This window comes from Rhipicephalus microplus, chromosome X, assembly GCF_043290135.1.
Source record: "Rhipicephalus microplus isolate Deutch F79 chromosome X, USDA_Rmic, whole genome shotgun sequence".
Taxonomy (NCBI): domain Eukaryota; kingdom Metazoa; phylum Arthropoda; class Arachnida; order Ixodida; family Ixodidae; genus Rhipicephalus; species Rhipicephalus microplus.
In genome coordinates this window covers 275,189,834-275,216,030 of record NC_134710.1, presented here as the reverse complement: position 1 = coordinate 275,216,030, position 26,197 = coordinate 275,189,834, and the positions used below count along the sequence as shown (strand labels likewise).

General features: G+C 47.7%; 29 non-coding genes across 29 annotated transcripts; all 29 read left to right on the top strand.

The window, feature by feature from the left end:
- Positions 1-530: 530 nt before the first annotated feature.
- TRNAA-AGC (transfer RNA alanine (anticodon AGC)) lies at positions 531-603 on the top strand. Its single transcript has one exon. It is a non-coding gene; the product is annotated as a tRNA-Ala (tRNA).
- A 737-nt stretch (positions 604-1,340) lies between these two features.
- On the top strand, positions 1,341-1,413 carry TRNAA-AGC (transfer RNA alanine (anticodon AGC)). Its single transcript has one exon. It is a non-coding gene; the product is annotated as a tRNA-Ala (tRNA).
- A 447-nt stretch (positions 1,414-1,860) lies between these two features.
- TRNAA-AGC (transfer RNA alanine (anticodon AGC)) lies at positions 1,861-1,933 on the top strand. Its single transcript has one exon. It is a non-coding gene; the product is annotated as a tRNA-Ala (tRNA).
- A 189-nt stretch (positions 1,934-2,122) lies between these two features.
- On the top strand, positions 2,123-2,195 carry TRNAA-AGC (transfer RNA alanine (anticodon AGC)). Its single transcript has one exon. It is a non-coding gene; the product is annotated as a tRNA-Ala (tRNA).
- Positions 2,196-3,721: 1,526 nt separating this feature from the next.
- TRNAA-AGC (transfer RNA alanine (anticodon AGC)) lies at positions 3,722-3,794 on the top strand. The gene has a single exon. It is a non-coding gene; the product is annotated as a tRNA-Ala (tRNA).
- Positions 3,795-4,531: 737 nt separating this feature from the next.
- Positions 4,532-4,604, top strand: TRNAA-AGC (transfer RNA alanine (anticodon AGC)). Its single transcript has one exon. It is a non-coding gene; the product is annotated as a tRNA-Ala (tRNA).
- Positions 4,605-5,050: 446 nt separating this feature from the next.
- TRNAA-AGC (transfer RNA alanine (anticodon AGC)) lies at positions 5,051-5,123 on the top strand. Its single transcript has one exon. It is a non-coding gene; the product is annotated as a tRNA-Ala (tRNA).
- Positions 5,124-6,095: 972 nt separating this feature from the next.
- TRNAA-AGC (transfer RNA alanine (anticodon AGC)) lies at positions 6,096-6,168 on the top strand. Its single transcript has one exon. It is a non-coding gene; the product is annotated as a tRNA-Ala (tRNA).
- Positions 6,169-6,357: 189 nt separating this feature from the next.
- On the top strand, positions 6,358-6,430 carry TRNAA-AGC (transfer RNA alanine (anticodon AGC)). The gene has a single exon. It is a non-coding gene; the product is annotated as a tRNA-Ala (tRNA).
- A 449-nt stretch (positions 6,431-6,879) lies between these two features.
- Positions 6,880-6,952, top strand: TRNAA-AGC (transfer RNA alanine (anticodon AGC)). Its single transcript has one exon. It is a non-coding gene; the product is annotated as a tRNA-Ala (tRNA).
- Positions 6,953-8,185: 1,233 nt separating this feature from the next.
- On the top strand, positions 8,186-8,258 carry TRNAA-AGC (transfer RNA alanine (anticodon AGC)). The gene has a single exon. It is a non-coding gene; the product is annotated as a tRNA-Ala (tRNA).
- A 1,522-nt stretch (positions 8,259-9,780) lies between these two features.
- TRNAA-AGC (transfer RNA alanine (anticodon AGC)) lies at positions 9,781-9,853 on the top strand. Its single transcript has one exon. It is a non-coding gene; the product is annotated as a tRNA-Ala (tRNA).
- A 187-nt stretch (positions 9,854-10,040) lies between these two features.
- On the top strand, positions 10,041-10,113 carry TRNAA-AGC (transfer RNA alanine (anticodon AGC)). Its single transcript has one exon. It is a non-coding gene; the product is annotated as a tRNA-Ala (tRNA).
- Positions 10,114-10,563: 450 nt separating this feature from the next.
- TRNAA-AGC (transfer RNA alanine (anticodon AGC)) lies at positions 10,564-10,636 on the top strand. Its single transcript has one exon. It is a non-coding gene; the product is annotated as a tRNA-Ala (tRNA).
- A 674-nt stretch (positions 10,637-11,310) lies between these two features.
- Positions 11,311-11,383, top strand: TRNAA-AGC (transfer RNA alanine (anticodon AGC)). Its single transcript has one exon. It is a non-coding gene; the product is annotated as a tRNA-Ala (tRNA).
- Positions 11,384-11,572: 189 nt separating this feature from the next.
- On the top strand, positions 11,573-11,645 carry TRNAA-AGC (transfer RNA alanine (anticodon AGC)). Its single transcript has one exon. It is a non-coding gene; the product is annotated as a tRNA-Ala (tRNA).
- A 2,000-nt stretch (positions 11,646-13,645) lies between these two features.
- Positions 13,646-13,718, top strand: TRNAA-AGC (transfer RNA alanine (anticodon AGC)). The gene has a single exon. It is a non-coding gene; the product is annotated as a tRNA-Ala (tRNA).
- A 1,522-nt stretch (positions 13,719-15,240) lies between these two features.
- TRNAA-AGC (transfer RNA alanine (anticodon AGC)) lies at positions 15,241-15,313 on the top strand. Its single transcript has one exon. It is a non-coding gene; the product is annotated as a tRNA-Ala (tRNA).
- Positions 15,314-15,500: 187 nt separating this feature from the next.
- On the top strand, positions 15,501-15,573 carry TRNAA-AGC (transfer RNA alanine (anticodon AGC)). The gene has a single exon. It is a non-coding gene; the product is annotated as a tRNA-Ala (tRNA).
- Positions 15,574-16,023: 450 nt separating this feature from the next.
- On the top strand, positions 16,024-16,096 carry TRNAA-AGC (transfer RNA alanine (anticodon AGC)). Its single transcript has one exon. It is a non-coding gene; the product is annotated as a tRNA-Ala (tRNA).
- A 674-nt stretch (positions 16,097-16,770) lies between these two features.
- On the top strand, positions 16,771-16,843 carry TRNAA-AGC (transfer RNA alanine (anticodon AGC)). Its single transcript has one exon. It is a non-coding gene; the product is annotated as a tRNA-Ala (tRNA).
- A 189-nt stretch (positions 16,844-17,032) lies between these two features.
- Positions 17,033-17,105, top strand: TRNAA-AGC (transfer RNA alanine (anticodon AGC)). Its single transcript has one exon. It is a non-coding gene; the product is annotated as a tRNA-Ala (tRNA).
- Positions 17,106-20,149: 3,044 nt separating this feature from the next.
- Positions 20,150-20,222, top strand: TRNAA-AGC (transfer RNA alanine (anticodon AGC)). Its single transcript has one exon. It is a non-coding gene; the product is annotated as a tRNA-Ala (tRNA).
- A 1,001-nt stretch (positions 20,223-21,223) lies between these two features.
- Positions 21,224-21,296, top strand: TRNAA-AGC (transfer RNA alanine (anticodon AGC)). Its single transcript has one exon. It is a non-coding gene; the product is annotated as a tRNA-Ala (tRNA).
- A 187-nt stretch (positions 21,297-21,483) lies between these two features.
- On the top strand, positions 21,484-21,556 carry TRNAA-AGC (transfer RNA alanine (anticodon AGC)). The gene has a single exon. It is a non-coding gene; the product is annotated as a tRNA-Ala (tRNA).
- Positions 21,557-22,005: 449 nt separating this feature from the next.
- On the top strand, positions 22,006-22,078 carry TRNAA-AGC (transfer RNA alanine (anticodon AGC)). The gene has a single exon. It is a non-coding gene; the product is annotated as a tRNA-Ala (tRNA).
- Positions 22,079-22,526: 448 nt separating this feature from the next.
- TRNAA-AGC (transfer RNA alanine (anticodon AGC)) lies at positions 22,527-22,599 on the top strand. Its single transcript has one exon. It is a non-coding gene; the product is annotated as a tRNA-Ala (tRNA).
- A 219-nt stretch (positions 22,600-22,818) lies between these two features.
- On the top strand, positions 22,819-22,891 carry TRNAA-AGC (transfer RNA alanine (anticodon AGC)). Its single transcript has one exon. It is a non-coding gene; the product is annotated as a tRNA-Ala (tRNA).
- A 1,750-nt stretch (positions 22,892-24,641) lies between these two features.
- On the top strand, positions 24,642-24,714 carry TRNAA-AGC (transfer RNA alanine (anticodon AGC)). Its single transcript has one exon. It is a non-coding gene; the product is annotated as a tRNA-Ala (tRNA).
- The last annotated feature ends 1,483 nt before the right edge of the window (positions 24,715-26,197 follow it).

Genomic DNA, 26,197 nt, shown 5'->3' with positions numbered 1-26,197 from the left:
CGCTCGCTTAGCATGCGAGAGGTACTGGTAATAATACCCAGCATCTCCAGACCTTTATTTTTATTCAATGCTATGGCAGGTCAAGCTTTGCTTGAGTTATAAAACAAAACAGCGCGCGATACAAGCAGCCATCGACGCGAGAGTCCAGTTCTCAGTTGACGTGGCCTCCCTCTTTCTCCACAAAATTCGTCACGTAATTACTGATCAGCTTGTGAGCAAAACTATGGACTCTCCATAGGGGGTGTAGCTCAGATTGTAGAGCTCTCGCTTAGCATGCGAGAGGTACTGGGATCGATGCCCAGCACCTCCAGACCTCTATTTTTATTCATTGCTATTCCAGGTCATGCTATGCTTGAGGTATAAAACAAAACAGCGCGATACAAGCAGCCGTCGACGCGAAAAAAACCAGTTCTCAGTTGACACGGCTTCCCTCTTTCTCCAAAATATTCGTCACGTAATTACCGCTCAGCTTTTGAGCATAACCATGGACTCTCCATGGGGGGTGTAGCTCAGACAATAAAGGAAAAAAAGGGGGTGTAGCTCAGATGGTAGAGCGCTCGCTTAGCATGCGAGAGGTACTGGGATCGATACCCCGCACCTCCAGACCTTTTTTTATTCATTGCTGTGGCAGGTCATGGTTTGCTTGATTGATAAAACAAAACTGCGCGCGATACAAGCATCCGTCGACGCGAAAAAATCAGTTCTCAGTTGACGCGGCTTCCCTCTTTCTCTAAAATATTCGCAACGTAATTACCGATCAGCTTGTGAGCCTAACTATGGACTCTCTATCGGGGGCGTAGCTCAGATGGTAGAGCGCTCGCTCAGCATGCGAGAGGTACTGGGATCGATACCCAGCACCTCCAGACCCTTTTTATTCATTGCTGTGGCAGGTCATGCTTTGCTTGATTTATAAAACAAAACAGCGCGCGATACAAGAAGCCGTCGATGCGAGAAAACCAGTTCTCAGTTGACGCAGCTTCCCTCTTTCTCCAAAATATTCGTCACGTAATTACTGATCAGCTTGCGAGCATGACAATTTACTCTCCATCGGGGGTGTAGCTCACAAGGTAGAGCACTCGTTTAGCATGCGAGGGGTACTGGTATCGATACCCAGCACCTCCAGACCTTTTTGTATCCTTTGCTGTGGCAGGTCATGCTTTGCTTGATTTATAAAACAAAACAGCGCGATACAAGCAGCCGTCGACGCGAAAAAAACCAGTTCTCAGTTGACACGGCTTCCCTCTTTCTCCAAAATATTCGTCACGTAATTACCGCTCAGCTTTTGAGCATAACCATGGACTCTCCATGGGGGGTGTAGCTCAGACAATAAAGGAAAAAAAGGGGGTGTAGCTCAGATGGTAGAGCGCTCGCTTAGCATGCGAGAGGTACTGGGATCGATACCCCGCACCTCCAGACCTTTTTTTATTCGTTGCTGTCGCAGGTCATGCTTTGCTTGATTTATAAAACAAAACAGCGCGAGATACAAGCAGCCGTCGACGCGAGAAAACCAGTTCTCAGTGGACGCGGCTTCCCTCTTTCTCCAAAATATTCGTCACGTAATTACCGATCAGCTTGCGAGCATAACTTTGGATTTTTCATTGGGGGTGTAGCTCAGATTGTAGAGCGCTCGCTTAGCATGCGAGAGGTACTGGGATCGATACCCCGCACCTCCAGACCTTTTTTTATTCATTGCTATGCCAGGTCACGCTATGCTTGAGTTATAAAACAAAACACCGCGCGATACAAGCAGCCGTCGACGCGAGAAAACCAGTTCTCAGTTGACGTGGCCTCCCTCTTTCTCCACGAAATTCGTCATGTAATTACCGATCATCTTGCGAGCATAATAATGGACTCTTTATCGGGGGTGTAGCTCAGATGGTAGAGCGCTCGCTTAGCATGCGAGAGGTACTGGGATCGATACCCAGCACTTCCAGACCTTTATTTTATTTCATTGCTGTGGCAGTTCTTGCTTTGCTTGATTTAAAAAACAAAACAGCGCGCGTTACAAGCAGCCGTCGATGCGAGAAAACCAGTTCTCAGTTGACGCGGCTTCCCTCTTTCTGCAGAAAATTTGTCACGAAGTCACCGATCAGCTTGTGAGCATAACCATGGACTCTCCATCGAGGGTGTAGCTCAGATGGTAGAGCGCTCGCTTAGCATGCGAGAGGTACTGGGATCGATACCCAGCACCTCCATACCATTTTTTTATTCATTGCTGTGGCAGGTCATGGTTTGCTTGAGTTGTAAAACAAAACAGCGCACGTTAAAAGCAGCCGCCGACGCGAGAAAACCTGTTCTCAGCTGACACGGCTTCCCTCTTTCTGCAGAAGTTTCGTCACGTAGTTACCGATCAGCTTGTAAGCATAACTATGGACTCTCCATCGAGGGTGTAGCTCAGATGGTAGAGCGCTCGCTTAGCATGCGAGAGGTACTGGGATCGATACCGAGCACCTCCAGACCTTTATTTTATTTCATTGCTATGGCAGGTCTTGCTTTGCTTGATTTAAAAAACAAAACAGCGCGCGTTACCAGCAGCCGTCGATGCGAGAAAACCAGTTCTCAATTGACGCGGCTTCTCTCTTTCTGCAGAAGTTTTGTCACGTAGTTACCGATCAGCTTATGAGCATAACTATGGACTCTCCATCGGTAGTGTAGCTCAGATGGTAGAGCGCTCGCTTAGCTTGCAAGAGGAACTGGGATCGATACCCAGCACCTCCAGACCTTTTTTAGTATTCATTGCTGGGGCAGGTCATGCTTTGTTGGATTTATAAAACAAAACAGCACGCGATACAAGCAGCCACCGACGCGAGAAAACCAGTTATCAATTGACACGGCTTCCCTCTTTCTCCAAAATATTCCTCACGTAATTACCGATCAGCTTGTGAGCATCACTATGGACTCTCCATCGGGGGTGTAGAACACTTGGTAGAGCACTCGCTTAGCATGCGAGGGGTACTGAGATCGATACCCAGCACCTCCAGACCTTCTTTTATCCATTGCTGTTTCAGGTCATGCTTTGCTTGATTTATAAAACAAAACAGCACGTGATACAAGCAGCCGTCGACGCGAGAAAACCACTTCTCAGTTGACGCGGCTTCCCCCTTTCTCTGAAATATTCGCAAAGTAATTACCGATCAGCTTGTGAGCATAACTATAGACTTTCCATAGGGGTTGTAGCTCAGATAGTAGAGCGCTCGCTTAGCATGCGAGAGGTACTGGTAATAATACCCAGCATCTCCAGACCTTTATTTTTATTCAATGCTATGGCAGGTCAAGCTTTGCTTGAGTTATAAAACAAAACAGCGCGCGATACAAGCAGCCATCGACGCGAGAGTCCAGTTCTCAGTTGACGTGGCCTCCCTCTTTCTCCACAAAATTCGTCACGTAATTACTGATCAGCTTGTGAGCAAAACTATGGACTCTCCATAGGGGGTGTAGCTCAGATTGTAGAGCTCTCGCTTAGCATGCGAGAGGTACTGGGATCGATGCCCAGCACCTCCAGACCTCTATTTTTATTCATTGCTATTCCAGGTCATGCTATGCTTGAGGTATAAAACAAAACAGCGCGATACAAGCAGCCGTCGACGCGAAAAAAACCAGTTCTCAGTTGACACGGCTTCCCTCTTTCTCCAAAATATTCGTCACGTAATTACCGCTCAGCTTTTGAGCATAACCATGGACTCTCCATGGGGGGTGTAGCTCAGACAATAAAGGAAAAAAAGGGGGTGTAGCTCAGATGGTAGAGCGCTCGCTTAGCATGCGAGAGGTACTGGGATCGATACCCCGCACCTCCAGACCTTTTTTTATTCATTGCTGTGGCAGGTCATGGTTTGCTTGATTGATAAAACAAAACTGCGCGCGATACAAGCATCCGTCGACGCGAAAAAATCAGTTCTCAGTTGACGCGGCTTCCCTCTTTCTCTAAAATATTCGCAACGTAATTACCGATCAGCTTGTGAGCCTAACTATGGACTCTCTATCGGGGGCGTAGCTCAGATGGTAGAGCGCTCGCTCAGCATGCGAGAGGTACTGGGATCGATACCCAGCACCTCCAGACCCTTTTTATTCATTGCTGTGGCAGGTCATGCTTTGCTTGATTTATAAAACAAAACAGCGCGCGATACAAGAAGCCGTCGATGCGAGAAAACCAGTTCTCAGTTGACGCAGCTTCCCTCTTTCTCCAAAATATTCGTCACGTAATTACTGATCAGCTTGCGAGCATGACAATTTACTCTCCATCGGGGGTGTAGCTCACAAGGTAGAGCACTCGTTTAGCATGCGAGGGGTACTGGTATCGATACCCAGCACCTCCAGACCTTTTTGTATCCTTTGCTGTGGCAGGTCATGCTTTGCTTGATTTATAAAACAAAACAGCGCGATACAAGCAGCCGTCGACGCGAAAAAAACCAGTTCTCAGTTGACACGGCTTCCCTCTTTCTCCAAAATATTCGTCACGTAATTACCGCTCAGCTTTTGAGCATAACCATGGACTCTCCATGGGGGGTGTAGCTCAGACAATAAAGGAAAAAAAGGGGGTGTAGCTCAGATGGTAGAGCGCTCGCTTAGCATGCGAGAGGTACTGGGATCGATACCCCGCACCTCCAGACCTTTTTTTATTCGTTGCTGTCGCAGGTCATGCTTTGCTTGATTTATAAAACAAAACAGCGCGAGATACAAGCAGCCGTCGACGCGAGAAAACCAGTTCTCAGTGGACGCGGCTTCCCTCTTTCTCCAAAATATTCGTCACGTAATTACCGATCAGCTTGCGAGCATAACTTTGGATTTTTCATTGGGGGTGTAGCTCAGATTGTAGAGCGCTCGCTTAGCATGCGAGAGGTACTGGGATCGATACCCCGCACCTCCAGACCTTTTTTTATTCATTGCTGTGGCAGGTCATGCTTTGCTTGATTTATAATACAAAACTGCGCGCGATACAAGCAGCCGTCGACGCGAGAATACCTTTCTCAGTTGACACTGCCTCCCTCTTTCTCCACAAAATTCGCAACGTAATTACCGATCAGCTTGTGAGCATAACTATGGACTCTCCATCGGGGGTGTAGCTCAGATTGTAGAGCGCTCGCTTAGCATGCGAGAGGTACTGGGATCGATACCCAGCACCTCCAAACTGTTATTTTTATTCATTGCTATGGCAGGTCATGCTTTGATTGATTGATAAAACAAAACAGCGCGCGATACAAGCATCCGTCGACGCGAAAAAATCAGTTCTCAGTTGACGCGGCTTCCCTCTTTCTCTAAAATATTCGCAACGTAATTACCGATCAGCTTGTGAGCCTAACTATGGACTCTCTATCGGGGGCGTAGCTCAGATGGTAGAGCGCTCGCTCAGCATGCGAGAGGTACTGGGATCGATACCCAGCACCTCCAGACCCTTTTTATTCATTGCTGTGGCAGGTCATGCTTTGCTTGATTTATAAAACAAAACAGCGCGCGATACAAGAAGCCGTCGATGCGAGAAAACCAGTTCTCAGTTGACGCGGCTTCCCCCTTTCTCCAAAATATTCGTCACGTAATTGGCGATCAGCTTGCGAGCATAACTTTGGACTCTCCATTGGGGGGTGTAGCTCAGATGGTAGAGCGCTCGCTTAGCATGCGAGAGGTACTGGGATCAATATTCAGCACCTCCAGACCTCTATTTTTATTCATTGCTGTGGCAGGACATGCTTTGCTTATTTATAAAACAAAACAGTGCGCGATACAAGCAGCCGTCGACGCGAGAAAACCAGTTCTCAGTTGACACGGCCTCCCTCTTTCTCCACAAAATTCGTCACGTAATTACCGATCAGCTTGTGAGCATAACTATGGACTCTCCATAGGGGGTGTAGCTCAGATTGTAGAGCGCTCGCTTAGCATGCGAGAGGTACTGGGATCGATGCCCATCACCTCCAGACCTCTATTTTTATTCATTGCTATGCCAGGTCACGCTATGCTTGAGTTATAAAACAAAACACCACGCGATACAAGCAGCCGTCGACGCGAGAAAACCAGTTCTCAGTTGACGCGGCCTCCCTCTTTCTCCACGAAATTCGTCATGTAATTACCGATCATCTTGCGAGCATAATAATGGACTCTTTATCGGGGGTGTAGCTCAGATGGTAGAGCGCTCGCTTAGCATGCGAGAGGTACTGGGATCGATACCCAGCACTTCCAGACCTTTATTTTATTTCATTGCTGTGGCAGTTCTTGCTTTGCTTGATTTAAAAAACAAAACAGCGCGCGTTAAAAGCAGCCGTCGATGCGAGAAAACCAGTTCTCAGTTGACGCGGCTTCCCTCTTTCTGCAGAAAATTTGTCACGAAGTCACCGATCAGCTTGTGAGCATAACCATGGACTCTCCATCGAGGGTGTAGCTCAGATGGTAGAGCGCTCGCTTAGCATGCGAGAGGTACTGGGATCGATACCCAGCACCTCCATGCCATTTTTTTATTCATTGCTGTGGCAGCTCATGGTTTGCTTGAGTTGTAAAACTAAACAGCGCACGTTACAAGCAGCTGCCGACGCGAGAAAACCTGTTCTCAGCTGACACGGCTTCCCTCTTTCTGCAGAAGTTTCGTCACGTAGTTACCGATCAGCTTGTAAGCATAACTATGGACTCTCCATCGAGGGTGTAGCTCAGATGGTAGAGCGCTCGCTTAGCATGCGAGAGGTACTGGGATCGATACCGAGCACCTCCAGACCTTTATTTTATTTCATTGCTATGGCAGGTCTTGCTTTGCTTGATTTAAAAAACAAAACAGCGCGCGTTACCAGCAGCCGTCGATGCGAGAAACCAGTTCTCAATATACGCGGCTTCTCTCTTTCTGCAGAAGTTTTGTCACGTAGTTACCGATCAGCTTATGAGCATAACTATGGACTCTCCATCGGTAGTGTAGCTCAGATGGTAGAGCGCTCGCTTAGCATGCGAGAGGAACTGGGATCGATACCCAGCACCTCCAGACCTTTTTTAGTATTCATTGCTGGGGCAGGTCATGCTTTGCTTGATTTATAAAACAAAACAGCACGTGATACAAGCAGCCGTCGACGCGAGAAAACCACTTCTCAGTTGACGCGGCTTCCCCCTTTCTCTGAAATATTCGCAAAGTAATTACCGATCAGCTTGTGAGCATAACTATAGACTTTCCATAGGGGGTGTAGCTCAGATAATAGAGCGCTCGCTTAGCATGCGAGAGGTACTGGTAATAATACCCAGCATCTCCAGACCTTTATTTTTATTCATTGCTATGGCAGGTCAAGCTTTGCTTGAGTTATAAAACAAAACAGCGCGCGATACAAGCAGCCATCGACGCGAGAGTCCAGTTCTCAGTTGACGCGGCCTCCCTCTTTCTCCACAAAATTCGTCACGTAATTACCGATCAGCTTGTGAGCAAAACTATGGACTCTCCATAGGGGATGTAGCTCAGATTGTAGAGCTCTCGCTTAGCATGCGAGAGGTACTGGGATCGATGCCCAGCACCTCCAGACCTCTATTTTTATTCATTGCTATTCCAGGTCATGCTATGCTTGAGGTATAAAACAAAACAGCGCGCGATACAAGCAGCTGTCGACGCGAGAAAACCAGTTCTCAGTTGACGCGGCCTCCCTCTTTCTCCACAAAATTCGCAACGTAATTACCGTTCAGCTTGTGAGCCTAACTATGGACTCTCTATCGGTGGTGTAGCTCAGATGGTAGAGCGCTCGCTTAGCATGCGAGAGGTACTGGGATCGATACTCCGCACCTCCAGACCTTTTTTTATTCATTGCTGTGGCAGGTCATGGTTTGCTTGAGTTATAAAACAAAACAGCGCACGTTACAAACAGCCGTCGACGCGAGAAAACCAGTTCTCAGCTGAAAGGCTTCCCTCTTTCTGCAGAAGTTTCGTCACGTAGTTACCGATCAGCTTGTAAGCATAACTATGGACTCTCCATCGAGGGTGTAGCTCAGATGGTAGAGCGCTCGCTTAGCATGCGAGAGGTACTGGGATCGATACCGAGCACCTCCAGACCTTTATTTTATTTCATTGCTGTGGCAGGTCTTGCTTTGCTTGATTTAAAAAACAAAACAGCGCGCGTTACCAGCAGCCGTCCATGCGAGAAAACAACTTCTCAATTGACGCGGCTTCTCTCTTTCTGCAGAAGTTTTGTCACGTAGTTACCGATCAGCTTATGAGCATAACTATGGACTCTCCATCGGTAGTGTAGCTCAGATGGTAGAGCGCTCGCTTAGCATGCGAGAGGAACTGGGATCGATACCCAGCACCTCCAGACCTTTTTTAGTATTCATTGCTGGGGCAGGTCATGCTTTGTTGGATTTATAAAACAAAACAGCACGCGATACAAGCAGCCACCGACGCGAGAAAACCAGTTATCAATTGACACGGCTTCCGTCTTTCTCCAAAATATTCCTCACGTAATTACCGATCAGCTTGTGAGCATCACTATGGACTCTCCATCGGGGGTGTAGCTCACATGGTAGAGCACTCGCTTAGCATGCGAGGGGTACTGAGATCGATACCCAGCACCTCCAGACCTTCTTTTATCCATTGCTGTGGCAGGTCATGCTTTGCTTGATTTATAAAACAAAACAGCACGTGATACAAGCAGCCGTCGACGCGAGAAAACCACTTCTCAGTTGACGCGGCTTCCCTCTTTCTCTGAAATATTCGCAACGTAATTACCGATCAGCTTGTGAGCATTACTATAGACTTTCCATAGGGGGTGTAGCTCAGATTATAGAGCGCTCGCTTAGCATGCGAGAGGTACTGGTAATAATACCCAGCATCTCCAGACCTTTATTTTTATTCATTGCTATGGCAGGTCAAGCTTTGCTTGAGTTATAAAAAAAAACAGCGCGCGATACAAGCAGCCATCGACGCGAGAATCCAGTTCTCAGTTGACGCGGCCTCCCTCTTTCTCCGCAAAATTCGTCACGTAATTACCGATCAGCTTGTGAGCATAACTATGGACTCTCCATAGGGGGTGTAGCTCAGATTGTAGAGCTCTCGCTTAGCATGCGAGGGGTACTGAGATCAATACTCAGCACATCCAGACCTTCTTTTATCCATTGCTGTGGCAGGTCATGCTTTGCTTGATTTATAAATCAAAACAGCACGTGATACAAGCAGCCGTCGACGCGAGAAAACCAGTTCTCAGTTGATGCGGCTGCCCTCTTTCTCCATTATATTCGTCACGTAATTACCGATCAGCTTGGGAGCATAACTATGGACTCTCCATCGGAGTGTAGCTCAGATGGTAGAGCGCTCGCTTAGCATGCGATAGGTACTGGGATCGATACCCAGCACCTCCAGACCTTTATTTTAATTCATTGCTGCGGCAGGTCTTGCTTTGCTTGATTTGAAAAACAAAACAGAGCGCGTTACAAGCAGCCGTCGATGCGAGAAAACCAGTTCTCAATTGACGCGGCTTCCCTCTTTCTCCAAAATATTCGTCACGTAATTACTGATCATCTTGTGAGCATGACAATTGACTCTCCATCGGGGGTGTAGCTCACAAGGTAGAGCACTCGTTTAGCATGCGAGGGGTACTGGTATCGATACCCAGCACCTCCAGACCTTTTTGTATCCTTTGCTGTGGCAGGTCATGCTTTGCTTGATTTATAAAACAAAACAGCGCGATACAAGCAGCCGTCGATGCGAAAAAAACCAGTTCTCAGTTGACACGGCTTCCCTCTTTCTCCAAAATATTCGTCACGTAATTACCGTTCAGCTTGTGAGCATAACCCTGGACTCTCCATGGGGGGTGTAGCTCAGACAATAAAGGAAAAAAAGGGGGTGTAGCTCAGATGGTAGAGCGCTCGCTTAGCATGCGAGAGGTACTGGGATCGATACCCCGCACCTCCAGACCTTTTTTTATTCGTTGCAGCGGCAGGTCATGCTTTGCTTGATTTATAAAACAAAACAGCGCGAGATACCAGCAGCCGTCAACGCGAGAAAACCAGTTCTCAGTGGACGCGGCTTCCCTCTTTCTCCAAAATATTTGTCACGTAATTACCGATCAGCTTGCGAGCATAACTTTGGACTCCTCATTGGGGGTGTAGCTCAGATTGTAGAGCGCTCGCTTAGCATGCGAGAGGTACTGGGATCGATACCCAGCACCTCCAGACCTTTATTTTTATTCATTGCTATGGCAGGTCATGCTTTGATTGAGTTGTAAAACAAAACAGCGCGCGATACAAGCAGCCATCGACGCGAGAAATTCAGTTCTCAGTTGACGCGGCCTCCCTCTTTCTCCACAAAATTCGTCACGTAATTACCGATCAGCTTCTGAGCATAACTATGGACTCTCCATAGGGGGTGTAGCTCAGATTGTAGAGTGCTCGCTTAGCATGCGAGAGGTACTGGGATCGATACCCAGCACCTCCAGACCTTTATTTTTATTCATTGCTATGGCAGGTCATGCTTTGCATGAGTTATAAAACAAAACAGCGCGCGATACAAGCAGCGATCGACGCGAGAATACCTTTCTCAGTTGACGCTGCCTCCCTCTTTCTCCACAAAATTCGTAACGTAATTACCGATCAGCTTGTGAGCATAACTATGGACTCTCCATCGGGGGTGTAGCTCAGATGGTAGGGCACTCGCTTAGCATGCGAGAGGTACTGGGATCGATACCCAGCACCTCCAGACCTTTTTTTATTCATTGCTGTGGCAGATCATGCTTTGCTTGATTTATAAAACAAAACAGCGCGAGATACAAGCAGCCGTCGACGCGAGAAAACCAGTTCTCAGTGGACGCGGCTTCGCTCTTTCTCCAAAATATTCGTCACGTAATTACCGATCAGCTTGCGAGCATAACTTTGGACTCTTCATTGGGGGAGTAGCTCAGACAGTAGAGCGCTCGCTTAGCATGCGAGAGGTACTGGGTTCGATATTCAGCACCTCCAGACCTTTATTCTCATAAAACTAAACAGCGCGCGATACAAGCAGCCGTCGACGCGAGAAAACCAGTTGTCAATTGACGCGGCTTCTCTCTTTCTCCAAAATATTCGTCACGTAATTACCGATCAGCTTGTGAGCATAACTATGAACTCTCAATAGGAGTGTAGCTCAGATTGTAGAGCGCTCGCTTAGCATGCGAGAGGTACTGGGATCGATATCCAGCACCTCCAGACCTTTATTTTTATTCATTGCTATGGCAGGTCATGCTTTGATTGAGTTGTAAAACAAAACAGCGCGCGATACAAGCAGCCATCGACGCGAGAAAACCAGCTCTCAGTTGACGCGGCCTTCCTCTTTCTCCACAAAATTCGTCACGTAATTACCGATCAGCTTCTGAGCATAACTATGGACTCTCCATAGGGGGTGTAGCTCAGATTGTAGAGCGCTCGCTTAGCATGCGAGAGGTACTGGGATCGATACCCAGCACCTCCAGACCTTTATTTTTATTCATTGCTACGGCAGGTCAACCTTTGCATGAGTTATAAAACAAAACAGCGCGCGATACAAGCAGCCGTCGACGCGAGAAAACCAGTTCTCAGTTGACGCGGCCTCCCTGTTGCTCTAAAATATTCGCAACGTTATTACCGATCAGCTTGTGAGCATAACTATGGACTCTCTATCGAGGGTGTAGCTCAGATGGTAGAGCGCTCGCTTAGCATGCGAGAGGTACTGGGATCGATACCCAGCACCTCCAGACCTGCTTTATTCATTGCTGTGGCAGGTCATGCTTTGCTTGATTTATAAAACAAAACAGCGCGCGATACAAGCAGCCGTCGACGCGAAAAAACCAGTTCCCAGTTGACGCAGCTTCCCTCTTTCTGCAGAAGTATTGTCAGGTAGTTACCGATCAGCTTGTGAGCATAACTATGGACTCTCCATCGGGGCTATAGCTCAGATGGTTGAGCGCACGCTTAGCATGCGAGAGGTACTGGGATCGATACCCAGCACCTCCAGACGTTTTTTTATTCATTGCTGTGGCAGGTCTGGCTTTGCTTGATTTATAAAACAAAACAGCGCGCAATACAAAAAGCCGTCAACGCGAAAAAACCAGTTCCCAGTTGACGCAGCTTCCCTCTTTCTGCAGAAGTTTTGTCAGGTAGTTACCGATCAGCTTGTGAGCATAACTATGAACTCCCCATCGGGGGTATAGCTCAGATGGTAGAGCGCTCGCTTAGCATGCGAGAGGTACTGAATCGATACCCAGCACATCCAAATCTTTTTTATTCATTGCTGTGGCAGGTCATGCTTTGCTTGGTTTATAAAACAAAACAGCGCGCGATAGAAGCAGCCGTCGATGCGAGAAAACCAGTTCTCAGCTGACGCGGCTTCCCTCTTTCTCATAATTTTCGTCACGTAATTACTGAGCAGCTTGCGAGCATAACTATGGACTCTCCATCGGGGGTGTAGCTCAGATGGTAGAGTGCTCGCTTAGCATGCGAGAGGTACTAGGATCGATACCCAGCACCTTCGGACTTTTATTTGACTTCATTGCATTGGCAGGTATGCTTTGCTTGATTTAAAAAACAAAACAGCGGGCGTTACAAGCAGCCGTCGATGCGATAAAACCAGTTCTGTATTGACGCGGCTTCCCTCTTTCTGCAGTTTTGTCACGTAGTTACCGATCAGCTTTTGAGCATAACTATGGCCTCTCCGTCGGTAGTGCAGTTAAGATGGTAGAGCGCTCGCTTAGCATGCGAGAGGTACTGGGATCGATACCCAGCACCTCCAGACCTTTTTTTTATTCATTGCTGTGGCAGGTCATGCTTTGCTTGAGTTATAAAACAAAACAGCGCGCGTTACAAGCAGCCGTCGACGCGAGAAAACCAGTTCTCAGCTGACGCGGTTTCCCTCTTTCTGCAGAAGTTTCGTCACGTAGTTACCGATCAGCTGATGAGCATAACTAAGGACTCTCCATCGGGGGTGTAGCTCAGATGGTAGAGCGCTCGCTTAGCATGCGAGAGGTACCGGGATCGATACCCAGCACCTCAAGACTTTTTTTATTCATTGCTGTGGCAGGTCATGCTTTGCTTGATTTATAAAACAAAACAGCGCGCGATACAAGAAGCCGTCAACGCGAGAAAACCAGTTCTCAGTTGACGCGGCTATCTCTTTCTCCAAAATATTCGTCACGTAATTACCGATCAGCTTGCGAGCAAAACTATGGACTCTCCATCGGGGGTGTAGCTCAGATTGTAGAGCGCTCGCTCAGCATGCGAGAGGTACTGGGATCGATACCCAGCACCTCCAGACTTTTTTTATTCATTGCTGTGGCAGGTCATGGTTTGCTTGAGTTATAAAACAAAACAGCGCACGTTACAAGCAGCCGTCGACGCGAGAAAACCAGTTCTCAGCTGAAAGGCTTCCCTCTTTCTGCAGAAGTTTCGTCACATAGTTACCGATCAGCTTGTAAGCACAACTATGGACTCTCCATCGAGGGTGTAGCTCAGATGGTAGAGCGCTCGCTTAGCATGCGAGAGGTACTGGGATCGATACCGAGCACCTCCAGACCTTTATTTTATTTCATTGCTGTGGCAGGTCTTGCTTTGCTTGATTTAAAAAACAAAACAGCGCGCGTTACCAGCAGCCGTCCATGCGAGAAAACAACTTCTCAATTGACGCGGCTTCTCTCTTTCTGCAGAAGTTTTGTCACGTAGTTACCGATCAGCTTATGAGCATAACTATGGACTCTCCATCGGTAGTGTAGCTCAGATGGTAGAGCGCTCGCTTAGCATGCGAGAGGAACTGGGATCGATACCCAGCACCTCCAGACCTTTTTTAGTATTCATTGCTGGGGCAGGTCATGCTTTGTTGGATTTATAAAACAAAACAGCACGCGATACAAGCAGCCACCGACGCGAGAAAACCAGTTATCAATTGACACGGCTTCCGTCTTTCTCCAAAATATTCCTCACGTAATTACCGATCAGCTTGTGAGCATCACTATGGACTCTCCATCGGGGGTGTAGCTCACATGGTAGAGCACTCGCTTAGCATGCGAGGGGTACTGAGATCGATACCCAGCACCTCCAGACCTTCTTTTATCCATTGCTGTGGCAGGTCATGCTTTGCTTGATTTATAAAACAAAACAGCACGTGATACAAGCAGCCGTCGACGCGAGAAAACCACTTCTCAGTTGACGCGGCTTCCCTCTTTCTCTGAAATATTCGCAACGTAATTACCGATCAGCTTGTGAGCATTACTATAGACTTTCCATAGGGGGTGTAGCTCAGATTATAGAGCGCTCGCTTAGCATGCGAGAGGTACTGGTAATAATACCCAGCATCTCCAGACCTTTATTTTTATTCATTGCTATGGCAGGTCAAGCTTTGCTTGAGTTATAAAAAAAAACAGCGCGCGATACAAGCAGCCATCGACGCGAGAATCCAGTTCTCAGTTGACGCGGCCTCCCTCTTTCTCCGCAAAATTCGTCACGTAATTACCGATCAGCTTGTGAGCATAACTATGGACTCTCCATAGGGGGTGTAGCTCAGATTGTAGAGCTCTCGCTTAGCATGCGAGGGGTACTGAGATCAATACTCAGCACATCCAGACCTTCTTTTATCCATTGCTGTGGCAGGTCATGCTTTGCTTGATTTATAAATCAAAACAGCACGTGATACAAGCAGCCGTCGACGCGAGAAAACCAGTTCTCAGTTGATGCGGCTGCCCTCTTTCTCCATTATATTCGTCACGTAATTACCGATCAGCTTGGGAGCATAACTATGGACTCTCCATCGGAGTGTAGCTCAGATGGTAGAGCGCTCGCTTAGCATGCGATAGGTACTGGGATCGATACCCAACACCTCCAGACCTTTATTTTAATTCATTGCTGCGGCAGGTCTTGCTTTGCTTGATTTGAAAAACAAAACAGAGCGCGTTACAAGCAGCCGTCGATGCGAGAAAACCAGTTCTCAATTGACGCGGCTTCCCTCTTTCTCCAAAATATTCGTCACGTAATTACTGATCATCTTGTGAGCATGACAATTGACTCTCCATCGGGGGTGTAGCTCACAAGGTAGAGCACTCGTTTAGCATGCGAGGGGTACTGGTATCGATACCCAGCACCTCCAGACCTTTTTGTATCCTTTGCTGTGGCAGGTCATGCTTTGCTTGATTTATAAAACAAAACAGCGCGATACAAGCAGCCGTCGATGCGAAAAAAACCAGTTCTCAGTTGACACGGCTTCCCTCTTTCTCCAAAATATTCGTCACGTAATTACCGTTCAGCTTGTGAGCATAACCCTGGACTCTCCATGGGGGGTGTAGCTCAGACAATAAAGGAAAAAAAGGGGGTGTAGCTCAGATGGTAGAGCGCTCGCTTAGCATGCGAGAGGTACTGGGATCGATACCCCGCACCTCCAGACCTTTTTTTATTCGTTGCAGCGGCAGGTCATGCTTTGCTTGATTTATAAAACAAAACAGCGCGAGATACCAGCAGCCGTCGACGCGAGAAAACCAGTTCTCAGTGGACGCGGCTTCCCTCTTTCTCCAAAATATTTGTCACGTAATTACCGATCAGCTTGCGAGCATAACTTTGGACTCCTCATTGGGGGTGTAGCTCAGATTGTAGAGCGCTCGCTTAGCATGCGAGAGGTACTGGGATCGATACCCAGCACCTCCAGACCTTTATTTTTATTCATTGCTATGGCAGGTCATGCTTTGATTGAGTTGTAAAACAAAACAGCGCGCGATATAAGCAGCCATCGACGCGAGAAATTCAGTTCTCAGTTGACGCGGCCTCCCTCTTTCTCCACAAAATTCGTCACGTAATTACCGATCAGCTTCTGAGCATAACTATGGACTCTCCATAGGGGGTGTAGCTCAGATTGTAGAGTGCTCGCTTAGCATGCGAGAGGTACTGGGATCGATACCCAGCACCTCCAGACCTTTATTTTTATTCATTGCTATGGCAGGTCATGCTTTGCATGAGTTATAAAACAAAACAGCGCGCGATACAAGCAGCGATCGACGCGAGAATACCTTTCTCAGTTGACGCTGCCTCCCTCTTTCTCCACAAAATTCGTAACGTAATTACCGATCAGCTTGTGAGCATAACTATGGACTCTCCATCGGGGGTGTAGCTCAGATGGTAGGGCACTCGCTTAGCATGCGAGAGGTACTGGGATCGATTCCCAGCACCTCCAGACCTTTTTTTATTCATTGCTGTGGCAGATCATGCTTTGCTTGATTTATAAAACAAAACAGCGCGAGATACAAGCAGCCGTCGACGCGAGAAAACCAGTTCTCAGTGGACGCGGCTTCGCTCTTTCTCCAAAATATTCGTCACGTAATTACCGATCAGCTTGCGAGCATAACTTTGGACTCTTCATTGGGGGAGTAGCTCAGACAGTAGAGCGCTCGCTTAGCATGCGAGAGGTACTGGGTTCGATATTCAGCACCTCCAGACCTTTATTCTCATAAAACTAAACAGCGCGCGATACAAGCAGCCGTCGACGCGAGAAAACCAGTTGTCAATTGACGCGGCTTCTCTCTTTCTCCAAAATATTCGTCACGTAATTACCGATCAGCTTGTGAGCATAACTATGAACTCTCAATAGGAGTGTAGCTCAGATTGTAGAGCGCTCGCTTAGCATGCGAGAGGTACTGGGATCGATATCCAGCACCTCCAGACCTTTATTTTTATTCATTGCTATGGCAGGTCATGCTTTGATTGAGTTGTAAAACAAAACAGCGCGCGATACAAGCAGCCATCGACGCGAGAAAACCAGCTCTCAGTTGACGCGGCCTTCCTCTTTCTCCACAAAATTCGTCACGTAATTACCGATCAGCTTCTGAGCATAACTATGGACTCTCCATAGGGGGTGTAGCTCAGATTGTAGAGCGCTCGCTTAGCATGCGAGAGGTACTGGGATCGATACCCAGCACCTCCAGACCTTTATTTTTATTCATTGCTACGGCAGGTCAACCTTTGCATGAGTTATAAAACAAAACAGCGCGCGATACAAGCAGCCGTCGACGCGAGAAAACCAGTTCTCAGTTGACGCGGCCTCCCTGTTGCTCTAAAATATTCGCAACGTTATTACCGATCAGCTTGTGAGCATAACTATGGACTCTCTATCGAGGGTGTAGCTCAGATGGTAGAGCGCTCGCTTAGCATGCGAGAGGTACTGGGATCGATACCCAGCACCTCCAGACCTGCTTTATTCATTGCTGTGGCAGGTCATGCTTTGCTTGATTTATAAAACAAAACAGCGCGCGATACAAGCAGCCGTCGACGCGAAAAAACCAGTTCCCAGTTGACGCAGCTTCCCTCTTTCTGCAGAAGTATTGTCAGGTAGTTACCGATCAGCTTGTGAGCATAACTATGGACTCTCCATCGGGGCTATAGCTCAGATGGTTGAGCGCACGCTTAGCATGCGAGAGGTACTGGGATCGATACCCAGCACCTCCAGACGTTTTTTTATTCATTGCTGTGGCAGGTCTGGCTTTGCTTGATTTATAAAACAAAACAGCGCGCAATACAAAAAGCCGTCAACGCGAAAAAACCAGTTCCCAGTTGACGCAGCTTCCCTCTTTCTGCAGAAGTTTTGTCAGGTAGTTACCGATCAGCTTGTGAGCATAACTATGAACTCCCCATCGGGGGTATAGCTCAGATGGTAGAGCGCTCGCTTAGCATGCGAGAGGTACTGAATCGATACCCAGCACATCCAAATCTTTTTTATTCATTGCTGTGGCAGGTCATGCTTTGCTTGGTTTATAAAACAAAACAGCGCGCGATAGAAGCAGCCGTCGATGCGAGAAAACCAGTTCTCAGCTGACGCGGCTTCCCTCTTTCTCATAATTTTCGTCACGTAATTACTGAGCAGCTTGCGAGCATAACTATGGACTCTCCATCGGGGGTGTAGCTCAGATGGTAGAGTGCTCGCTTAGCATGCGAGAGGTGCTAGGATCGATACCCAGCACCTTCGGACTTTTATTTGATTTCATTGCATTGGCAGGTATGCTTTGCTTGATTTAAAAAACAAAACAGCGGGCGTTACAAGCAGCCGTCGATGCGATAAAACCAGTTCTGTATTGACGCGGCTTCCCTCTTTCTGCAGTTTTGTCACGTAGTTACCGATCAGCTTGTGAGCATAACTATGGCCTCTCCGTCGGTAGTGCAGTTAAGATGGTAGAGCGCTCGCTTAGCATGCGAGAGGTACTGGGATCGATACCCAGCACCTCCAGACCTTTTTTTTATTCATTGCTGTGGCAGGTCATGCTTTGCTTGAGTTATAAAACAAAACAGCGCGCGTTACAAGCAGCCGTCGACGCGAGAAAACCAGTTCTCAGCTGACGCGGTTTCCCTCTTTCTGCAGAAGTTTCGTCACGTAGTTACCGATCAGCTGATGAGCATAACTAAGGACTCTCCATCGGGGGTGTAGCTCAGATGGTAGAGCGCTCGCTTAGCATGCGAGAGGTACCGGGATCGATACCCAGCACCTCAAGACTTTTTTTATTCATTGCTGTGGCAGGTCATGCTTTGCTTGATTTATAAAACAAAACAGCGCGCGATACATGAAGCCGTCAACGCGAGAAAACCAGTTCTCAGTTGACGCGGCTTCCCTCTTTCTCCAAAATATTCGTCACGTAATTACCGATCAGCTTGCGAGCAAAACTATGGACTCTCCATCGGGGGTGTAGCTCAGATTGTAGAGCGCTCGCTCAGCATGCGAGAGGTACTGGGATCGATACCCAGCAACTCCAGACTTTCATTTCATTTCATTGCTGTGGCAGGTCTTGCTTTGCTTGATTTAAAAAAAAACAGCGCGCGTTACAAGCAGCCGTCGATGCGACAAAACCAGTTCTCAATTGACGCGGCTTCCCTCTTTCTGCAGAAGTTTTGTCACGAAGTTACCGATCAGCTTGTGAGCATAACTATGGACCCTCCATCGGGAGTGCAGCTCAGATGGAAGAGCGCTCGCTTAGCATGAGAGAGGTACTGGGATCGATACCCAGCACCTCCAGACTTTTTTTATTCATTGCTGTGGCAGGTCATGCTTTGCTTGATTTATAAAACAAAACAGCGCGCGATGCAAGCAGCCGTCGACGCGAGAAAACCAGTTCTCAGTTGACGCGGCCTCCCTCTTTCTCCACAAAATTCGCAACGTAATTACCGATCAGCTTGTGAGCATAACTATGGACTCTCCATCGGGGGTGTAGCGCAGATTGTAGAGCGCTCGCTTAGCGTGCGAGAGGTACTGGGATCGATACCCAGCACCTCCAAACTGTTATTTTTATTCATTGCTATGGCAGGTCATGCTTTGATTGATTGATAAAACAAAACAGCGCGCGATACAAGCAGCCGTCGACGCGAAAAAATCAGTTCTCAGTTGACGCGGCTTCCCTCTTTCTCTAAAATATTCGCAACGTAATTACCGATCAGCTTGTGAGCCTAACTATGGACTCTCTATCGGGGGCGTAGCTCAGATGGTAGAGCGCTCGCTCAGCATGCGAGAGGTACTGGGATCGATACCCAGCACCTCCAGACCCTTTTTATTCATTGCTGTGGCAGGTCATGCTTTGCTTGATTTAAAAAACAAAACAGCGCGCGATACAAGAAGCCGTCGATGCGAGAAAACCAGTTCTCAGTTGACGCGGCTTCCCCCTTTCTCCAAAATATTCGTCACGTAATTAGCGATCAGCTTGCGAGCATAACTTTGGACTCTCCATCGGGGGTGTAGCTCAGATGGTAGAGCGCTCGCTTAGCATGCGAGAGGTACTGGGATCAATATTCAGCACCTCCAGACCTTTATTTTTATTCATTGCTGTGGCAGGACATGCTTTGCTTATTTATAAAACAAAACAGTGCGCGATACAAGCAGCCGTCGACGCGAGAAAACCAGTTCTCAGTTGACACGGCCTCCCTCTTTCTCCACAAAATTCGTCACGTAATTACCGATCAGCTTGTGAGCATAACTATAGACTCTCCATAGGGGGTGTAGCTCAGATTGTAGAGCGCTCGCTTAGCATGCGAGAGGTACTGGGATCGATGCCCATCACCTCCAGACCTCTATTTTTATTCATTGCTATGCCAGGTCATGCTATGCTTGAGTTATAAAACAAAACACCGCGCGATACAAGCAGCCGTCGACGCGAGAAAACCAGTTCTCAGTTGACGCGGCCTCCCTCTTTCTCCACGAAATTCGTCATGTAATTACCGATCAGCTTGCGAGCATAATAATGGACTCTTTATCGGGGGTGTAGCTCAGATGGTAGAGCGCTCGCTTAGCATGCGAGAGGTACTGGGATCGATACCCAGCACTTCCAGACCTTTATTTTATTTCATTGCGGTGGCAGTTCTTGCTTTGCTTGATTTAAAAAACAAAACAGCGCGCGTTACAAGCAGCCGTCGATGCGAGAAAACCAGTTCTCAGTTGACGCGGCTTCCCTCTTTCTCCACAAAATTCGTCACGTAATTACCAATCAGCTTGTGAGCATAACTATGGACTCTCCATAGGGGGTGTAGCTCAGAATGTAGAGCTCTCGCTTAGCATGCGAGAGGTACTGGGATCGATGCCCAGCACCTCCAGACCTCTATTTTTATTCATTGCTATTCCAGGTCATGCTATGCTTGAGGTATAAAACAAAACAGCGCGCGATACAAGCAGCTGTCGACGCGAGAAAACCAGTTCTCAGTTGACGGGGCCTCCCTCTTTCTCCACAAAATTCGCAACGTAATTACCGATCAGCTTGTGAGCCTAACTATGGACTCTCTATCGGTGGTGTAGCTCAGATGGTAGAGCGCTCGCTTAGCATGCGAGAGGTACTGGGATCGATACTCCGCACCTCCAGACCTTTTTTTATTCATTGCTGTGGCAGGTAATGCTTTGCGTGATTTATAAAAGAAAACAGCGCGCAATACAAGCAGCCATCAACGCGAGAAAACCAGTTCTCAGTTGACGCGGCTTCCCTCTTTCCCCAAAATATTCGTCACGTAATTACTGATCATCTTGTGAGCATGACAATTGACTCTCCATCGGGGGTGTAGCTCACAAGGTAGAGCCCTCGTTTAGCATGCGAGGGGTACTGGTATCGATACCCAGCACCTCCAGACCTTTTTGTATCCTTTGCTGTGGCAGAGCATGCTTTGCTTGATTTATAAAACAAAACAGCGCGATACAAGCAGCCGTCGACGCGAGAAAACCAGTTCTCAGTTGACACGGCTTCCCTCTTTCTTCAAAATATTCGTCTCGTAATTACCGTTCAGCTTGTGAGCATAACCATGGACTCTCCATGGGGGGTGTAGCTCAGACAATAAAGAAAAAAAAGGGGGTGTAGCTCAGATGGTAGAGCGCTCGCTTAGCATGCGAGAGGTACTGGGATCGATACCCCGCACCTCCAGACCTTTTTTTATTCATTGCTGTGGCAGGTCATGCTTTGCTTGATTTATAAAACAAAACAGCGCGAGATACAAGCAGCCGTCGACACGAGAAAACCAGTTCTTAGTGGACGCGGCTTCCCTCTTTCTCCAAAATATTCGTCACGTAATTACCGATCAGCTTGCGAGCATCACTATGGACTCTCCATCGGGGGTGTAGCTTACATGGTAGAGCACTCGCTTAGCATGCGAGAGGAACTGGGATCGATACCCAGCACCTCCAGACCTTTTTTAGTATTTATTGCTGTGGCAGGTCATGCTTTGTTGGATTTATAAAATAAAACAGCACGCGATACAAGCAGCCACCGACGCGAGAAAACCAGTTATCAATTGACATGGCTTCCCTCTTTCTCCACAAAATTCGTCAAGTAATTACCGATCAGCTTGTGAGCATAACTATGGACTCTCCATAGGGGGTGTAGCTCAGATTGTAGAGCTCTCGCTTAGCATGCGATGGGTACTGAGATCAATACTCAGCACATATAGACCTTCTTTTATCCATTGCTGTGGCAGGTCATGCTTTGTTTGATTTATAAATCAAAACAGCACGTGATACAAGCAGCCGTCGACGCGAGAAAACCAGTTCTCAGTTGATGCGGCTTCCCTCTTTCTCCATTATATTCGTCACGTAATTACCGATCAGCTTGGGAGCATAACTATGGACTCTCCATCGGGGGTGTAGCTCAGATGGTAGAGCGCTCGCTTAGCATGCGAGAGGTACTGGGATCGATACCCAGCACCTCCAGACCTTTATTTTTATTCATTGCTATGGCAGGTCATGCTTTGATTGAGTTGTAAAACAAAACAGCGCGCGATACAAGCAGCCATCGACGCGAGAAAACCAGTTCTCAGTTGACGCGGCTTCCCTCTTTCTCCAAATTATTCGTCACGTAATTACCGATCAGCTTTCGAGCATAACTTTGGACTCTCCATCGGGGGTGTAGCTTAGATGGTAGAGCACTCGCTTAGCATGCGAGAGGTACTGGAATCGATACCCAGCACCTCCAGACCTTTTTTATTCATTGCTGTGGCAGGTCTAGCTTTGCTTGAGGTATAAAACAAAACAGCGCGCGTTACAAGCAGCCGTCGACGCGAGAAACCAGTTCTCAGCTGACGCGGCTTCCCTCTTTCTGCAGAAGCTTCGTCATGTAGTTACCGATCAGCGTGTGTACATAACTATGGACTCTCCATCGGGGGGTGTAGCTCAGATGGTAGAGCGCTCGCTTAGCATGCGAGAGGTACTGGGATCAATGCCCAGCACCTCCAGACCTTTATTTTAATTCATTGCTGCGGCAGGTCTTGCTTTGCTTGATTTGAAAATCAAAACAGCGCACGATACAAGCAGCCGTCGACGCGAGAAAACCAGTTCTCAGTTGACTCGGCTTCCCTATTTCTCCAAAATATTCGTCACGTAATTACCGATCAGCTTGTGAGCATAACTATGGACTCTCCATGGGAGTGTATCTCAGACAATAAAGAAAAAAAAGGGGTGTAGCTCAGATGGTAGAGTGCTCGCCTAGCATGCGAGAGGTACTGGGATCGATACCCAGCACCTCCAGACTTTTTTTTATTCATTGCAGTGGCAGGTCATGCTTTGCTTGATTTATAAAACAAAACAGCGCGCGATACAAGCAGCCGTCGACGCGAGAAAACCAGTTCTCAGTGTACGCGGCTTCCCTCTTTCTCCAAAATGTTCGTAACGTAATTACTGATCAGCTTGCGAGCATAACTTTGGACTCTACATCGAGGGTGTAGCTCAGACGGTAGAGCGCTCGCTTAGCATGCGAGAGGTACTGAGATCGATATTCAGCACCTCCAGACCTTTATTATTATTCATTGTTGTGGCAGGTGTTGCTTTGCTTGATTTATAAAACAAAACAGCGCGCGATACAAGCAGCCATCGGCGCGAGAAAACCAGTTCTCAATTGACGCGGCTTCTCTCTTTCTCCACAAAATTCGTCACGTAATTACCGATCAGCTTCTGAGCATAACTATGGACTCCCCATAGGGGTCGTAGCTCAGATTGTAGAGCGCTCGCTTAGCATGCCAGAGGTACTGGGATCGATACCCAGCACCTCCAAACTTTTTTTTATTCATTGCTGTGGCAGGTCATGCTTTGCTTGATTTATAAAACAAAACAGCGCCCGATACAAGCAGCCGTCGACGCGAGAAAACCAGTTCTCAGTCTACGCGGCTTCCCTCTTTCTCCAAAATATTCGTCAGGTAATTACCGATCGGCTTGCGAGCATAACTTTGGACTCTCCATCGGGATGTTGCTCAGACGGTAGAGCGCTCGCTTAGCATGCGAGAGGTACTGGGATATATTCAGCACCTCCAGACCTTTATTTTTATTCATTGCTGTGGCAGGTCATGCTTTGCTTGATTTATAAAACAAAACAGCGCGCGATACAAGCAGCCATCGACGCGAGAATACCAGTTCTCAGTTGACGCGGCTTTGGTCTTTCTCTAAAATATTCGCAACGTAATTACCGATCAGCTTGTGAGCATAACTATGGACTCTCCATCGGGGTTGTAGCTCAGATGGTAGAGCGCTCGCTTAGCATGCGAGAGGTACTGGGGTTGATACCCAGCACCTCCAGACCTTTTTTCATTCATTGCTGTGGCAGGTCATGCTTTGCTTGATTGATAAAACGAAACAGCGCGCGATACACGCAGCCGTTGACGCGAATAATTCAGTTCTCAGTTGACGCGGCTTTGGTCTTTCTCTAAAATATTCGCAACGTAATTACCGATCAGCTTGTGAGCATAACTATGGACTCTCCATCGGGGTTGTAGCTCAGATGGTAGAGCGCTCGCTTAGCATGCCAGAGGTACTGGGATCGATACCCAGCACCTCCAGACTTTTTTTTATTCATTGCTGTGGCAGGTTATGCTTTGCTTGATTTATAAAACAAAACAGCGCGCGATAGAAGCAGCCGTCGATGCGAGAAAACCAGTTCTCAGCTGACGCGGCTTCCCTCTTTCTCCAAAATATTCGTCACGTAATTACCGATCAGCTTGCGAGCATAACTTTGGACTCTCCATCGGGGGTGTAGCTCAGACGGTAGAGCGCTCGCTTAGCATGCGAGAGGTACTGGGATCGATATTCAGCACCTCCAGACCTTTATTTATATTCATTGCTGTGGCAGGTCATGCTTTGCTTGATTTATAAAACAAAACAGCGCGCGATACAAGCAGCCGTCGACGCGAGAAAACCAGTTCTCAGTTGACCCGGCCTCCCTCTTTCTCCACAAAATTCGTCATGTAATTACCGATCAGCTTCTGAGCATAACTATGGACTCTCCATAGGGGGTGTAGCTCAGATTGTAGAGCGCTCGCTTAGCATGCGAGAGGTACTGGGATCGATACCCAGCACCTCCAGACCTTTATTTTTATTCATTTCTATGGCAGGTCATGCTTTGCTTGAGTTATAAAACAAAACAGCGCGCGATACAAGCAGCCATCGACGCGAGAATACCAGTTCTCAGTTGACGCGGCTTTGCTCTTTCTCTAAAATATTCGAAACGTAATTACCGATCAGCTTGTGAGCATAATTATAGACTCTCAATCGCGGGTGTAGCTCAGATGGTAGAGCGCTCGCTGAGCATGCGAGAGGTACTGGGATCGATACCCAGCACCTCCAGACGTTTTTTTATTCATTGCTGTTTCAGGTCTGGCTTTGCTTGATTTATAAAACAAAACAGCGCGCGTTACAAGCAGCCGTCGACGCGAGAAACCAGTTCTCAGCTGACGCGGCTTCCCTCTTTTTGCAGAAGTTTCGTCACGTAGTTACCGATCAGCTTGTGTACATAACTATGGACTCTCCATCGGGGGGTGTAGCTCAGATGGTAGAGCGCTCGCTTAGCATGCGAGAGGTACTGGTATCAATGCCCAGCACCTCCAGACCTTTATTTTAATTCATTGCTGCGGCAGGTCATGCTATGCTTGAGGTATAAAACAAAACAGCGCGCGATACAAGCAGCTGTCGACGCGAGAAAACCAGTTCTCAGTTGACGGGGCCTCCCTCTTTCTCCACAAAATTCGCAACGTAATTACCGATCAGCTTGTGAGCCTAACTATGGACTCTCTATCGGTGGTGTAGCTCAGATGGTAGAGCGCTCGCTTAGCATGCGAGAGGTACTGGGATCGATACTCCGCACCTCCAGACCTTTTTTTATTCATTGCTGTGGCAGGTAATGCTTTGCGTGATTTATAAAAGAAAACAGCGCGCAATACAAGCAGCCATCAACGCGAGAAAACCAGTTCTCAGTTGACGCGGCTTCCCTCTTTCCCCAAAATATTCGTCACGTAATTACTGATCATCTTGTGAGCATGACAATTGACTCTCCATCGGGGGTGTAGCTCACAAGGTAGAGCCCTCGTTTAGCATGCGAGGGGTACTGGTATCGATACCCAGCACCTCCAGACCTTTTTGTATCTTTTGCTGTGGCAGAGCATGCTTTGCTTGATTTATAAAACAAAACAGCGCGATACAAGCAGCCGTCGACGCGAGAAAACCAGTTCTCAGTTGACACGGCTTCCCTCTTTCTTCAAAATATTCGTCTCGTAATTACCGTTCAGCTTGTGAGCATAACCATGGACTCTCCATGGGGGGTGTAGCTCAGACAATAAAGAAAAAAAAGGGGGTGTAGCTCAGATGGTAGAGCGCTCGCTTAGCATGCGAGAGGTAATGGGATCGATACCCCGCACCTCCAGACCTTTTTTTATTCATTGCTGTGGCAGGTCATGCTTTGCTTGATTTATAAAACAAAACAGCGCGAGATACAAGCAGCCGTCGACACGAGAAAACCAGTTCTTAGTGGACGCGGCTTCCCTCTTTCTCCAAAATATTCGTCACGTAATT